Below are 14,317 nucleotides of genomic sequence, written 5' to 3'. Positions count from 1 at the left end.
ATGAACTTGCCGTAGCTGCTACTACTTTCCAGTTATCTGATGAGCTAATTAATGATAAGATCAAAATGGAAGTAATATTTAGACCATCTGTTCCAGATAACTCAGAGCATTGGCAGGTTTTCAATGATGAAAAGCAAGTCATTCGTTTTCTTAATAGTTTGGATGAGTTTGAAGATTTCCGGATAGATTCTGAGGAGGATGGATCTTTAAATCATGAGCATATCATAAATCCTACTCCTAGAAATGTGGTTGCCTTAGAGCAACATTTTGATCGGCATGATGCCACGAAGTTGAGAGAAGAAAATAAGATGGACCCAGGCGAATATCTCGAGATAAACATTGGTACTTCTGAAAACCCGAAGATTGTTAAAATTGGTAGAGGTACTAGTGCGGAGGAAAGAAAAAAGTTAACTGATTTACTTCGCGAGTATCGCGATGTTTTAGCTTTTTCTTATGATGAATTAAAGGGCTATAGGGAAGATGTCATGGAACATACTATCCCCTTAAAAGATGAAAATGCTAAACCCTTTCGCCAGAAACTTAGGCAAATTAATCCTAAATTAGCCCCTTTAGTTCAGAAAGAACTTGCGAAAATGCTTGCAGCAGGAATTATCGCTCAAACCAGGCATTCAACATGGTGTTCAAATCTGGTGATTGTTAGGAAAAAGAACGGTACGATAAGGCTGTGTGTCGATTTTCGAAACCTTAATCTAGCATGCAAAAAAGATAATTACCCTTTGCCAAACATGGAAACTTTGTTGCAAAGAGTAACCGGTTCTGGAATGATGTCGTTGCTAGATGGTTTTTCTGGGTACAATCAAGTATGGGTTAAAAAGGAAGATCGTCATAAAACCACATTCACCACACCATGGGGTACCTTTGAATACATCAGAATGCCGTTTGGATTAACCAACGCTGGAGCTACATTCCAAAGGGCTATGGATTATGCCTTCAAGGGGTTAATCGGGAAATTTATTGAAATTTACCAAGATGATCTTACTGTTTTTTCTAAAGATGGTATCAGTCATGTAAATCATCTTAGGCAGGTTTTCGATAGATGTAGAGAATACGGGATTTCTTTGAATCCAGCTAAGTCTGTTTTTGGAGTAACGGAAGGGAAATTACTTGGCCATATCATTTCTAAGGAAGGAATCAAGATTGATCCTGAAAGAATTGAAGCAATCCAAAAGATTCCTCTCCCTCATAATCTTAAATCCCTTCAATCTTTCCTTGGAAAGACAAATTTTATTAGAAGATTTATTCCAAATTACGCAGAAATAGCTAAGCCTATTCAAAGTCTTCTAAAGAAAGATGCAAATTTTTTTGGCAAGAAGACAGCAAAAGGGCTTTCCAAGAAATCAAATGTGCTATTGCAAGAGCTCCTGTCTTAGTTAGTCCCGATTATTCCAAGGACTTCATGATTTTTTCTTTCGCTTCCGAAGATACCATTGCTGGTGTCCTGCTACAAAAGAATAAAGATGGTCACGAGCAGCCTATCGCTTTCATGAGTAGAGCACTTCAAAATTCCGAGTTGAAGTACAATACCATGGAAAAGCAGGCTTATGCCTTGGTCAAGTCTCTTAAGCACTTCAAAACTTATGTGGGTTATTCTAAAATCATTGCTTTTGTCCCACATTCTGCTGTTAAAGATATATTAACTCAAACCGATTGCTTAGGGACTCGTGCTAGGTGGGTTACTAAAATACAAGAATATGATTTAGAGATTAGACCCACCAAGCTAGTCAAAGGCCAAGGTTTGGCTCAGATGTTGACTGAAGGTAACGAAAAGACTCTTGGTTTATTTTGTCTTAGCGATCTATCTTCGCCGGAGTTGCAAAGATTAGGAGAGCATGAGTGGTACAAGGACATAGTTTATTACTTGATGAATCTTGCATGTCCTAACCATTTAGTTGCTCATAAGAGAAGGGCTCTTAGACTAAAAGCCGCTAAGTATTGCCTTATGAAGGATGGCCTTGGGTGGAGAAATCCTGAGGGCATAGTGCTTAGGTGTGTTGATGACATTGAGTCCAAGAAATTAATCTCTGAGTTTCATTCAGGATTTTGTGGTGGTCATTATGCTACTAGAACTACCGCCCACAAAATCCTGAGAACTGGTTATTATTGGCCTTCAATTTTTTCTGATGTGCACAAGTTTGTTAGAGCTTGTCAAGCCTGTCAACTATTCACTGGGAAACAGAAGCTTGCTGCCCTGCCCCTACAACCTGTCATTGTAGAGGCACCTTTTCAGCATTGGGGTCTGGACTTCATAGGGAAGTTCCATGAAAATTCTAGCAATGGCTACTCATGGATTTTGACTGCTATGGATTATTACACTACATGGGTTGAAGCCATTCCTGCTAAGAATACCACTGAAAAGGTTATTATGGATTTCATTGAAAATAATATCATTACTAGATTTGGTGTCCCTGCTAAGATCACTACTGACAATGCCAAAGCTTTTAGTTCCTTAGAGTTTTCATCTTTTTGTTTCAAATATGGCATTGTCTTATCTCATTCGTCAAATTATTATCCTCAGGGTAATGGTCTGGCTGAATCAAGTAACAAGATTTCATAACCATTATCAAGAAGATAGTAGGAGATAATAAAAGATCATGGGACATCAAAATCAAGTATGCTTTATGGGCAGATAGAATCACTAAGAAGAAAGCTACTGGTAAATCTCCCTTTGAATTAGTTTATGGCTGGGATGTAACTTTACTTGTGCGCCTGAAATTGCCAGCTTATCAGCTCCTTCAAAATTTTTCTACTAATAAAGATGTTGTTCAGAATAGATCAGATTGTGGAGTTAGATGAAGCTCGTAGGACAGCTTTTGATGCTATTTGTAAAAATCAATCTAACATTAAGAAAAGCTTTGATAAATTCTCTCGAGCTAGATCTTTGCAGGTGGGAGATATGGTACTACTTTGGGACCGCAAGAATGAAAAACCAAGAAAACATAAGAAGTTCGACAGTTTGTGGCTGGGACCATACATCATTCGAGATATAGCTGGATCAAACTCATTCCACTTGAGCAGATTGGATGGTGAACCACTTGATCTACCAGCGAATGGCCAAATGCTCAAGTTGTTCTTCAAAGATGATATCTGATGCCATAGGGCATCCTTTGTATTGTATTTCTATCCCTACTCCTTGTTATTTCAGCATTTTATTTCTGATTTAGGATTAGATTTACTTTCCTTGTTAATAAATGAAGAGCTTCTATCTTTTATGTGCTTAGACGTTATATGATGATTTTTGAATGGATGCTACTTATTTCTGTTGTGTGTTGCGTGGATGCAGATTCTGGATTCTCACATTCCTACAATGCAGCAACGTGTCCCCAAGTAGAGCCAGATGTTGACCACTACGTGTCAACTACCCATAGCAGTACACCCCCTTTTCTTCGCAAAAAGGGATAGCGCTTGATCGACATGTCCGTGCCATTCGACAGTCATCGTCGACTTGATCATACTATGTTGTAAACCCAGTCTGCATGTGTGAATTGTAAATAATCTTAGCAGATATGAGTCATGTATGTAAATTGCCTAGGTGGACCTAATTTTCTAGTGATAATCTATGTTCCGGAAGGTTTTTCGTCTCACCGATCCATGATCGACAGAGTTTTCCTTCAGCCTAACCCCAAAGCCGGAATGAATTTTGTCATTAGAATCTTAGAGGAATCCTAGTGTGTTAATCTGCTAGATTATAGTTGTGTCGCAGAACTGGGTGGTTTATGAGGGTCTATGTCAAATGGGTTTTCCCCCTTGAGATGTAAAGTTGTAAAAGTCATGATGTAAAGTGTCTTGAGGGTTAGAAAATGTTTTAATCCCCTCATAAGTCCTAAGTCTTAGGTCCTAGGTGATTTTTTCCAAAGGCTAAGTTCGAGGATCCATTTAAAAAATAAAAAAATAAAATTGAAAAAATAAAAAAAAAAACAATAAATAAATAAAATAATTAATAAAATAATAACAAAAAAAACTTAGAAATAATAAAATATTAATATTTTGAGTAAATAAATGCAGAATTTCAATTTTTTAATACATTAAAAATTCGATGGATGAAATTAAGAGATATCTTGATCCTCATCGACGGTCGAGATCATTTTGACGTGGATCACTCGAACTAGCTGTTGGGAATTTTTCCTTTAAAAAGGATGCTAGGGGTCATTTGAGATCATTGGATCTAGGACTCTTGTGCTGAAGAAGCTCTCTTTTAAACTTTTTTCTGGTGCTAATAAAGAAAGACTTTGGGGTTGAAATCTTGCTGGTGTTACTCTTTGGAAGTGCTATGAGCTATTTTATTTTCTGCATATTTTAATTTTCAGCCATTAGTAGCAGCTTATTGTAGAGTATTGTTGAACACAGGTATCTTGTTCACTTACTAGGGTTTTAATGGTATTAGAATTTCTGAAATAATGGCAGGTATCTCCATTGCATCTGAGATCTAGTGCTGTTTTTTCTCTCTTTATTGATGGTTGAAGTGAGCTATGCAGGGAACCCTTATTGAAGAAGATCAGTGAGCGTTTGGGGAAGTTCTCCGCTGAACCAGCCAACTCCCGCAAGCATTTTCTTGCAGAGCCCAGCCAGTTTCGATCTTGGGTTTATTATTTAAGTTTGTTTTCTGATTTGCATGAGAGATTTCTAAAGGATTTCATAGTAAATCTAAAGTTCTGAAAATATTATTGATGATAACTGACAAATCTGGATGTTGTAGAGCTATAATTTTGTAATTTTGGACCAGTTTGTAGGGTTTTAGTCTTAATATTTGCATATATTCTCCAGGTGCTTGTTTTCCCATTGCAGGTTGCAGGTCTGATAAAAAAAATTTGTGTGTGAAGCCAGATCTAGCCCCAGAAAATAGCTTTTGCAGGGGTGTTTGTCTCAGATCTGGAGAAATTTTGGGGTTTTTATCAATTAAATCTGAAGCAGGGCAATTTAATTTTTTATTTAAAGCTTCTTCAAGGGTTTCTGGGGCACTGATCTGCTTTCTTCTCTTGTCTGGTGATGTGTTGAGGTTTTCTGGGAAATTTCGAGTATCCTTGCGGTGTTTGCTATACCCATCACTGTCGTTTTCACCTATACGCAGTCATCTCTACCAACGAAACAACACGTATCAAATTCTTGGTTCACCTGCACGTTGGTTTTTCAAAAGTCCCTCACGCTATCTATCTCACGGTACCACAATTCCCTGCGTGCAGTTTTCCATCCTCTCGCTGCCATACTCATCTGCGTCCCTCAACCTCCAACGTCCTCCCTTTACCAGCGCAATTCCTTCCTCGATCACACGCTATCTGCATCCACGATTTTCCATTCTGCCTCAATGCACCGCACGCAGTCATAATACGATAAACAAATTTCGATTTCCCTCCTCGGCTTCTTGGAAGAGGATCTGCTCCTTGCCACGCTGTTGCAGCTTCTTCCAGCAAACAAATCATCGATTTTTCCTTCACACACGTTATCGCCTTCTGCCTGTGCGCTGCCTCTGCAACTCATCCATCTCTGCTGAGTCCTCAAATTGCCGTCTTCTGCCCGTCGAGCCATCATCTGCCTGGATCTTTAACCTGCAAACGCTCCTTTCTCCGTTGTCACCTGCAAAGACTGTAAGAATCACGTTTTTATTTTTTTTAACGGGCTGGTTTGTATTCGCGTTGGGTATGTGCGTAGGTAAAATTCGATCAATGCAGCAAGCTTTACTTAAGTTTTATTTTAGGTTTATTTCATTTTGAGTTTTGATATATGTATTAAAAAAATAAATAAATAAATAAAAAATAAGTTTCGATTTTCATTTTGTATTATTCAATTAGATTTTGATTTGTTCGATTTAGGATTTTATCAAAGTTTTAAGTTAGCATTTTTTTTTTAGATTTAAGCTTTTACATAATTTTAGTTTAAATGCATTTTCTTTCATGTTTCAAAATTAAAAATTAAAAATTTTTGTTTTACATTAAAGTTTAAGTCTTAGATTTCTATTTGATATAGTTTTAGATTAGATTAATTTAGATTTTATTTTTCTTTTTTAGGGCTTTGTTTCATTTTGAGTTCAAAAATTAAAATTCATAAAAATTATAAAGTTTTAAAAATCATAAAAAAAAATTAAAATTTTAAAATCATAAAAATTATAAAAAAAATACAAAATATAAAAAAGGGAGTTTCTTTTCTTTTAAAGTGTAGATTTAGATTTTTAAGTTTCATTTAGTTTTAATTTTTGTTTTAAATTTTTTTCTGAAAAACATAAAAATATTGTGGAAATTTTTTGCCAGATTCAATATTAGCTCAGGGATTTATCACGTTTTACCTTCTTTGCTAAGGCTAAAATTTTGATGTGAAATTAATGTTTATCATTTTTATGAGATTTAGCATGCTTGAATGATCATTTTGAAGATTAGCTACATAAATGAGATATCTGGTTAGCGTTTAAAATTGGATGGTTGTGTATCGAAGCTTTATCTTTCGAAGTTTTAAATTGCTGGAGTATCATTTAAGCATTTTCTCGCATTTGATAAAATTTAATCTTTGATTGAGTTATTTGATGATAAATGATTGCTCTACATGGTTTACATTTCTGCAACATTTAGTAAGTAATCATTTAAACATTAACCCCATAAGGCACTGGTCCATTAAATTAATAAAATCTATTTAGTGCTGGTTTCCATTTGTGTCTCCCAAACCAACTGATTCACAGTTGGTCATCCATTTTCCTATAGGGTCTACCCCCCTTAGCCGCGGGAGACAGGTACGGAGATATCGGGGATCAGGGTGACAGCCCCCAATCTGAGCGTTGTCGTGACAATCTGTTCGACAACAGATAGAATTTTCACAATCTGCAGTATTTATATGGATAAATATTATTTCTAGATTAACATAATTAGAAACAACTAACTCCCCTTTTCATCCTAGACCTTATTGACCACTAGGATGACACCTAATGATTATATGAAAGACTCCATGCCCAGGGATGCTCCAGAGGACACTTGTACCATCGTATATCATCAGTCAACAGAGTTTTTTAACTCTACTTCTATCTTCTCATCATCTTTCTTGTACCCGGATTCCACACCCTGTGGGGAATTGTAATAAGTGATACTAGTAATGATGAGTTTTGAGTCTGTAGCAGGCCTAGGATGTTGGGATTCGATCAGCAAACGAGTACACCTTGGAGTGTTATTTTTATCTAGTTAATTATCCCTTCTTTTTTAGAGGCGGATAATTTTCTTGGTTTTTTCACTCACTTTTTACCGGGGTGACGGTTTGAAGGTTGAGCTCCTAACACATCTTAGTGTTTAAAGTCGATGTATATTACCATACTAGATCACACAAAAAATTTCGTGGAATTTGGTTAGGTCTAGATAGTCATTTTTTAATTTTTTAGATATCTCGCGGGTCAAAAATTGCAAATAAAATTGTAATAAGTTTAGTCTAGAGAAGTTGTATGGGGTATGAGTAATAAAAATTACACCTCTCACCCTCAACTTTCTACTATGACACACTTTGAGGGGTTAATAATGTGTTTTGGACCCTCAAAACCCACATTTCCTAAGTTTAGTGGAAATTGTGGCATTTAATTAGGCTAGAATTAAATAAAATAGAGAGAAATAAATTATTCCATGTGACAGAATGATGTGGAAATGACTTGGAAATTATCCTAAGTCAAAGAGTTGAGTCAATGGACATGTGGAAGATGACTGAGCACACTGCATCATAAATACACCATTATTTCATAAAATCGAATTTCCCAGAGATAAAGCAGCAGTTGCACATGTGGAAAATCGAATTTATTAGAGGAGCTCATGCACTGAAGGAATATTCCATGGTATATTTGGACTGAAGATTAGGTGGGGCCTCATCTCACAATTATCTCAGGTTCTTCTACTCTTAGCACTCCACTCTTGAGGATTATGAGTTTCACTTGGCCAGACTACGAGTTGCACATGGAGGAATCACGCAGTTCCTAGGGACCTACGCAGAGCTATCTGGGGATCATCTACATATGTGGCATCACTTAGTTCGAGTTTGCATTTGTTGACTGGAGTTATCACGGTACTTGGATTCACTCATGGATGAGTTTACTATGCCATATATGGAATTCGATTTCCCTTGATGTGCACATATGGAATTCAATTTTGCTCTGATGTCTCTATCTTCTCCACATCGAACTTGACTTATCTTTCCTTGGGATTTGCTCCAAGTTCAGCTCTCACATGCATTCTAACTTGGGATTTGCTCCAAGTTCAGCTCTCACATGCATTCTAACTTGGGATTTGCTCCAAGTTCAGCTCTCACATGCATTCTAACTTGGGATTTGCTCCCAACTCTCTATATAATGAGGTTATATGCTCTCATATTGTATCATGTAATAAGCTATTGGGCTTGAGGAAACTCTGCCATTTTGTACTTGCATACTTTTTTAATACAATCAAGACTTTGGGGCTATCTGGCTGGTGTTCTCTTGGCGTTATGAGGTGATGTCCTTTCATGCTACTGCTATTGTGTTTAATTTCTTTCGCATATTGAATTAATATTAGTTTATACTTGCCATCTTGCTTGGATTGATGTGTGCAAGCTATCTTGCACATATCATTGATTTAGAGTAGTATTCTAGGGATAAGCTTGCCAATTCATTTTAGGAGGAATGTTTGGTTTATCTTATTCATTATATTGCTCTAATCTTGTGCAAACTAATATGTGTTCAAGTGTGTAGAAAATATCTTTTGTATTGTGTGCAGAAATCCATCTAGAAGTGGGAGAAATCTCAATTAGATCAACTCACTCCTAGAGTCACAGTGATCCAAGACTCAGCCATTTTTTCGCTTCAAGTTTTCCATCCAACGAAGAGAAAAATGGAGTTTTCTTACTCTATAGCTACTTGATCATCCATTTAAATTCAAAATACTTCTTTGATTCTAGTTCTTTCAAAGTTATATCTCCTATTCAAGAGTCATTTCCAAAGCTAGGCAAGCATGGGGGTGTACTCCCATTACTTGAGCCAGTACCTTGTAAATTAAATTCTAAGTTTAGTTTTGGTTTCTTTTTCCTAATTTCACACTAACAATTGGTTTTTTTTTGTGTGTTGCAGCCCATAGGCTTGAACATTGGGCAGCAAGGAGCTTGAGGAGAAGCTTTGGAAAACTACTCACTCGTGTGTATGCAGGACCCCCTCACGCTATCCAAAGACTGATTTCTAGGGAGGCCATAAGCACTTGGGAGAGAGTTACAAACTCATCTAGGCCGTGGGCCTTTTGAGCTTTGTCAATCTCTTTTGGAGAGTTTTTTCCATCTTCAAGTTTGTTGTTATTATATTTATTGGAGAGAGAGTCTAACATTGTTAGAGTCTTATCTTTGTAAAGGTCTCTCTCGTATTGTGGGCTGCCCTCTTAGAGGTTTTTACCCGCTTTAAGTGCTAATAAAAGATAAAAAAAATTGTTGGAGGGAGCTTGGGATTTTTCCCATGGCATCCCCCTTCCTCATTTAGAGGAGGGATTCTTGTGGGTGGCCTAATCTTGCTTCTAGTTTTTCTTAGCTTTCTAGCTTTTAATTTCATATTGTGCATGCTTAAAATCAACACATTTCACTCCACATGCAAATTTTTACTAATCTTGTATTTAAATTCCCACATGCATACGCTTCCAAATTGTAAACTTGAGAAAATCTCATCTTATGTGTAAACACTTCATACTTTGGCAAGTTTTAATTGTTTCATAATTTCTTCAAGTATATGCTTCACTACTTGGTCAATTTATGCTATATGTCATGAAAACTATTGGAGCACTATCATTTATTTGAAACAATTGTAGCTTAAAGAAATCTATTCCATTTTACTTGCTTATTTTCCATTCAATGGTGCAAACACATATGAGCTTATTTACATTCTAGCCTCTCAAGTTTTGCAAACTATTTCTCTTTGAAGCATTTGCATTTGCATTAGTTTAATTTGGGGAATTAACACAATTTGCACTTCATCTAGGCATTTTAGTATAGGAAGGCCTCAAGCCTCACTAAAACTTACCTCCAACTTAAGTTGGTTGAATAGACTTTTAGGGACCCTCTACCTCTATTGACTCCTCATTGTGAGATCCAAATATTTGGGCAAGGATGAGGTCTGAGGATTAGAGTTCAATTGTAACTTTTCCTTAGCACTAATTAATAAAATAAACCAAGAACAACATTCCATCACATTTGTTTTGTTTGCAAAGTTCTTAAATTTCTTGCTATCTTGATGGTTTAAAGTCTCAAATTCAAATCTTATTTCAAGAGGCACTTTGGATGCAAGCATTGTAATCCCTTTTAATTTTGCAATAAGTTTTAATTTTCTTGTACTTGGAAATTGACTTATCTTTTGGTTTAATTGCATATTGTCATGAATGGTTGATTTCACTTTCAAGTACTATTATTTTGGGGTTGTAAACTTAATTGCATGTTGTCAGCTTGGTCTAACATTTGAGTTCTTTTTATCATCTCATTCTCACAAGTAGATTTCTAATGGTATCTTTTTTAGCAAGATAGTTTCCATGCTTTGATTTGTAGACTTATTCATCTTAAAAGCATTTATAATATCTTGTGCTAACAATTTATTGTTTCACTTTTCAGGATTATTTTGGCTTTCCATTTGAAAGCATTTCACTTCATTTTAAGCAAATACAATTTCATTTCTTAAAGAGCAATACTTTGAAGGCACTGGTTGTTTATGTATTTCATGCTTATCTTATGTATTGATGGTTATTGCTCATATCATTTTTGCTTATAAATCTTAAAGAAATAATCTATTTAACTCTAACAATTCTCCTAGAAACTCACATATTTTTTAACTTAACTTTTCATTAGGGACCACCCCCCTTAGCTAACCTAGGAGATAGCTCAAACAGAGAGAGTCGGGATTAGTTTGACAACCCCTTCTCTGAGTTCCCTGCCACCAACCACACCTTGTGGGGTTGAAGGCTTTTCTCACTGACTTGTAGGTAGGTGTAGGCAGTAGGGCCAATAAACCCCATTTTTGGCACTGGTCTACTAATCTCTTGGGTGAAGCAATTTGTTTAGGGAGTCTTCCCATAGCCATTTAGGCATAGTTTTAAAACTAGGCCAGTCTAACTCGAAATTGGCCTGGTTGATCAAGCCATACCCTTGTTCAAACTGACTAGGTCAATTATCTGATTCAACGGCTGTTCCATTACCAAACCGACCGAGTTGGTCACCGATTCGACCAGTTCGGTAATGGACCAACCGAACCGACCGAGCCCGACTTAAATGGTCGGTCTCGGTGGCAGGAGAAAAGGCAGGCTGGGCGGAATTGAAATCATTTTTTGTTGTTGTTTAAACTATTTCCTAGCCCCTCTATCCTTCTCCCATGCCTATAAAGGTGACCCAACCCCCTCATATTTCCTCACAACTATCTCATTGCATTTATGTGAGCATTTGTGAGCAGTTGGAGTTGGTTTTTGGAGCAGCATTGAGGAGGTTCTTGGGCGATCTTTGGAGCAGCATTGAGGAGGTTCTTGGGCGATCTTTGGAGCAGCGTTGAGGAGTTGGTTTTTGGAGCAACATTGGTTATGTGTTTTTGTTATGATCTCTATATATTACATGTAGAGATAGTGCACTCGGTGCCATTTTGATATAATAGATATATTCATGAGCATGCTTTGATCAAGTGTTGTCTTCTCCCTATTATACTAATGTTTTGAGTTTGGAAACATGAATGAAAATCTTTAAAAGTATGATTTTTCATTAAAATTAAATATTTAATGTACTTTTTACAAAGGCCGAGTCATTAGAATCAACTAGTCTGAGTCCATACCGAGTCAGAGTTGACCCTCAGTCGGTTCTGAGTCCGAGTCCGAGTTTTAAGACTATGCATTTAGGTAGGAGTTGGGGCTTAAAGAGTGGGGACTCATGCCAAAGTGGCAATGGGCACTTGTCCTACGTGTGCCATTGTAACCTCTTGTACGAGCCTTGACAAGACAGCTAGTTTGGTGGTAACATCACCACTTAGATCTTCACATAAGGTGTCAAAGTCCTAATTGACTAGGCAAGGAACTAATGGAAACTTTGAGGGGTCACCCACTATGACCTCAATCACCCACTCCCACATTTCAAGTTGGTTATTCACCAACACAAGAGGGGTCCTTAAACACTAAGTCTTGGGTGGAAAAGATGGATCAAATGGGTCTTCAGACTTTTACATTCATTTGCTTCATATTTCAAACCAGCAAAGAGTGATGTAAAATTTTATGATTTAAAGAAGGTTGGAAAGCAAAATTAATTGCTAAAAATTCAATTGGGCAAATGGAATCTATAAGAGGATATTTTAATGGGCTTTTTCTTAAGTGATAAGGGTAATCTGAAGTCAAAATGACTAACGCCCAACACCCTTATATAGCTGTCCTAGAATGCAGAAAATGGTTTTGATCACCCTAATTAATGAAGATCATCCAATACCTCAAGAGGATATGCTTACTATAATAACAATTAAATTTCAGGCATTTCAATTGAAAAAATATGGCATTCCTTTAGTATTTTCCAGCAGCAAACATAAGCATTTAGATGGAATGATTCACACGTAAACTAACAAAACAAAGAACAAATTTACCCAATTACAATCACTCTTCTTGTACATGAAGAAACGAAAATTTTAACATTCCTCTTCAGCAATGTAACTCCAAATGCATAAACCCCAAGCTCCAAAGCACCATCATATTAAAATCTATAGTCTCAAGTGTCTCCACAAACTTTCAACAGTCATTACAATAGGACTTTGTCTTTTATAGATGAAGAGCTCAAAACCTACTCCAATAAAATAATAGTATCCATCCTAAAACCCTTGATTTATTCTTGGAATACATAAAAAAGTAATAGCCATCTAACTAACTCAATGGACAAGTCAAACAAGTAATAAAATATGTGTCCATGTCACATGTACAAATCTCCATCAAGATGAGCCAAGAGAAGGGGGTGTATCCTCAAATAGGTGAGGAATGGTGGTCAAAGCTCCAACGCTCTCCTCAATCTTCTCTAAATGAAATCGATCCATGGAATAATGTACAAAATCAATCACCATGTGGCATGTGTAGACCTCCAAATGAAGTAACAATGTGGAAATGATCTTCATAAAGTGGACTGAACTCAAAGACAAGAGAACAGTTAGATGGCAAGTATAGATACATGCTAGAAATAGCCTCCAGGACTAGATCGACCTCATAACCAGCTGTAGTGCACAGTCCTCAAGGTAACAAACCTTCCCAAAATTGTGTGAATGGTTATAACCAAGAGAGAAAGTGTCAAACCGTCATCAATCCACATGAAAGAGTGGTTAAATATCTATCCAATTACCAAGAAGGGGGATTGGCCCCAACAACTAGCAACAAAATAGTCATAAAATAGGTGAGCATCTCAATATGTATGCCAAGGGGGTGAGTGCTCCACCTAATAACCAAGTCCACATCACAATAACCCCAATCAAGTGTGAAATCAAATCCCATAAGAAAGGATGTTCATGCTAGAAGCCTCCATCTAATCAACAGAAGGCTAAAATAGCCATTAAATTACTCTAATCAACCTCAACATGTGTGCACAAGGGGAGTGTTCCTCTAAGGCCAATAGTCCTTATAACAATAAGGTAAATAAAGTGTTATCAAACCCCAAATAGCCTAGGGTGCTCGTACATAAGGCTCAAACTCATGTCAAGACAATAGAAATAAACCACATTAATGCCTGAAACCATGTCAAACTAGTGATGATCAACATATAAGAGAAAGGGTAACTCTCACCAGTTACTGATTATCCTAGAGTTAAAAAAAAAACATATAAGAGAAAGGGAACAATGTGATATGGACCATCCTTACCAATACAACAATGAAACCATCATCACAATGCTATATCCAAAGAAACTGAACATAGCATCAATAGACCGACATTAATCAATTACTCTAGAGTCTACACTATCCACTTTTCTCTAACCAGCGCACACCCAACCAGTGAACAGTTAGTTTAATAGAAGCATAAGGATGATGCCAGGAAAAGTGTGCACTTACGTTAAATATCCCTCGATCACACCAATCAACTACCTGGAACATCTGTAAATATCTATCACATGTGGTAAAGCACTCAGAATCATGTTCACACATCATACTAGGTAACAGTAGGTAGGCTGAAATTTTCAGCCAGCATTAACTCTTGTCTGGTTGATGGGTCAATGGTCAGATGGGAAGTTTGTGACTTGAAATGTTCTTCATTGAATGTGTTGACTACATTTCATGCAGTCAGCATTACTTCTCAGTTGGTGGCAACTTCAAAATCTGATTTTTGAGGTGCATTTGAGAGGGGCATGAGT

General features: G+C 36.8%; 1 protein-coding gene across 3 annotated transcripts in view; it reads left to right on the top strand.

The window, feature by feature from the left end:
* Nucleotides 1-14,317, top strand: part of LOC149162410 (protein DJ-1 homolog B-like) — a 172,966-nt gene that overhangs the window by 156,414 nt on the left and 2,235 nt on the right. The window lies entirely within an intron of this gene.

The sequence above is a fragment of the Pinus tabuliformis genome, chromosome 5_2 (assembly GCF_031772625.1).
Source record: "Pinus tabuliformis cultivar Carrire ecotype Pingquan chromosome 5_2, CPIR1, whole genome shotgun sequence".
Lineage (NCBI taxonomy): Eukaryota > Viridiplantae > Streptophyta > Pinopsida > Pinales > Pinaceae > Pinus > Pinus tabuliformis.
Note: the sequence above shows the minus strand (reverse complement) of the source record. Positions and strands in the feature narration are given on the sequence as shown.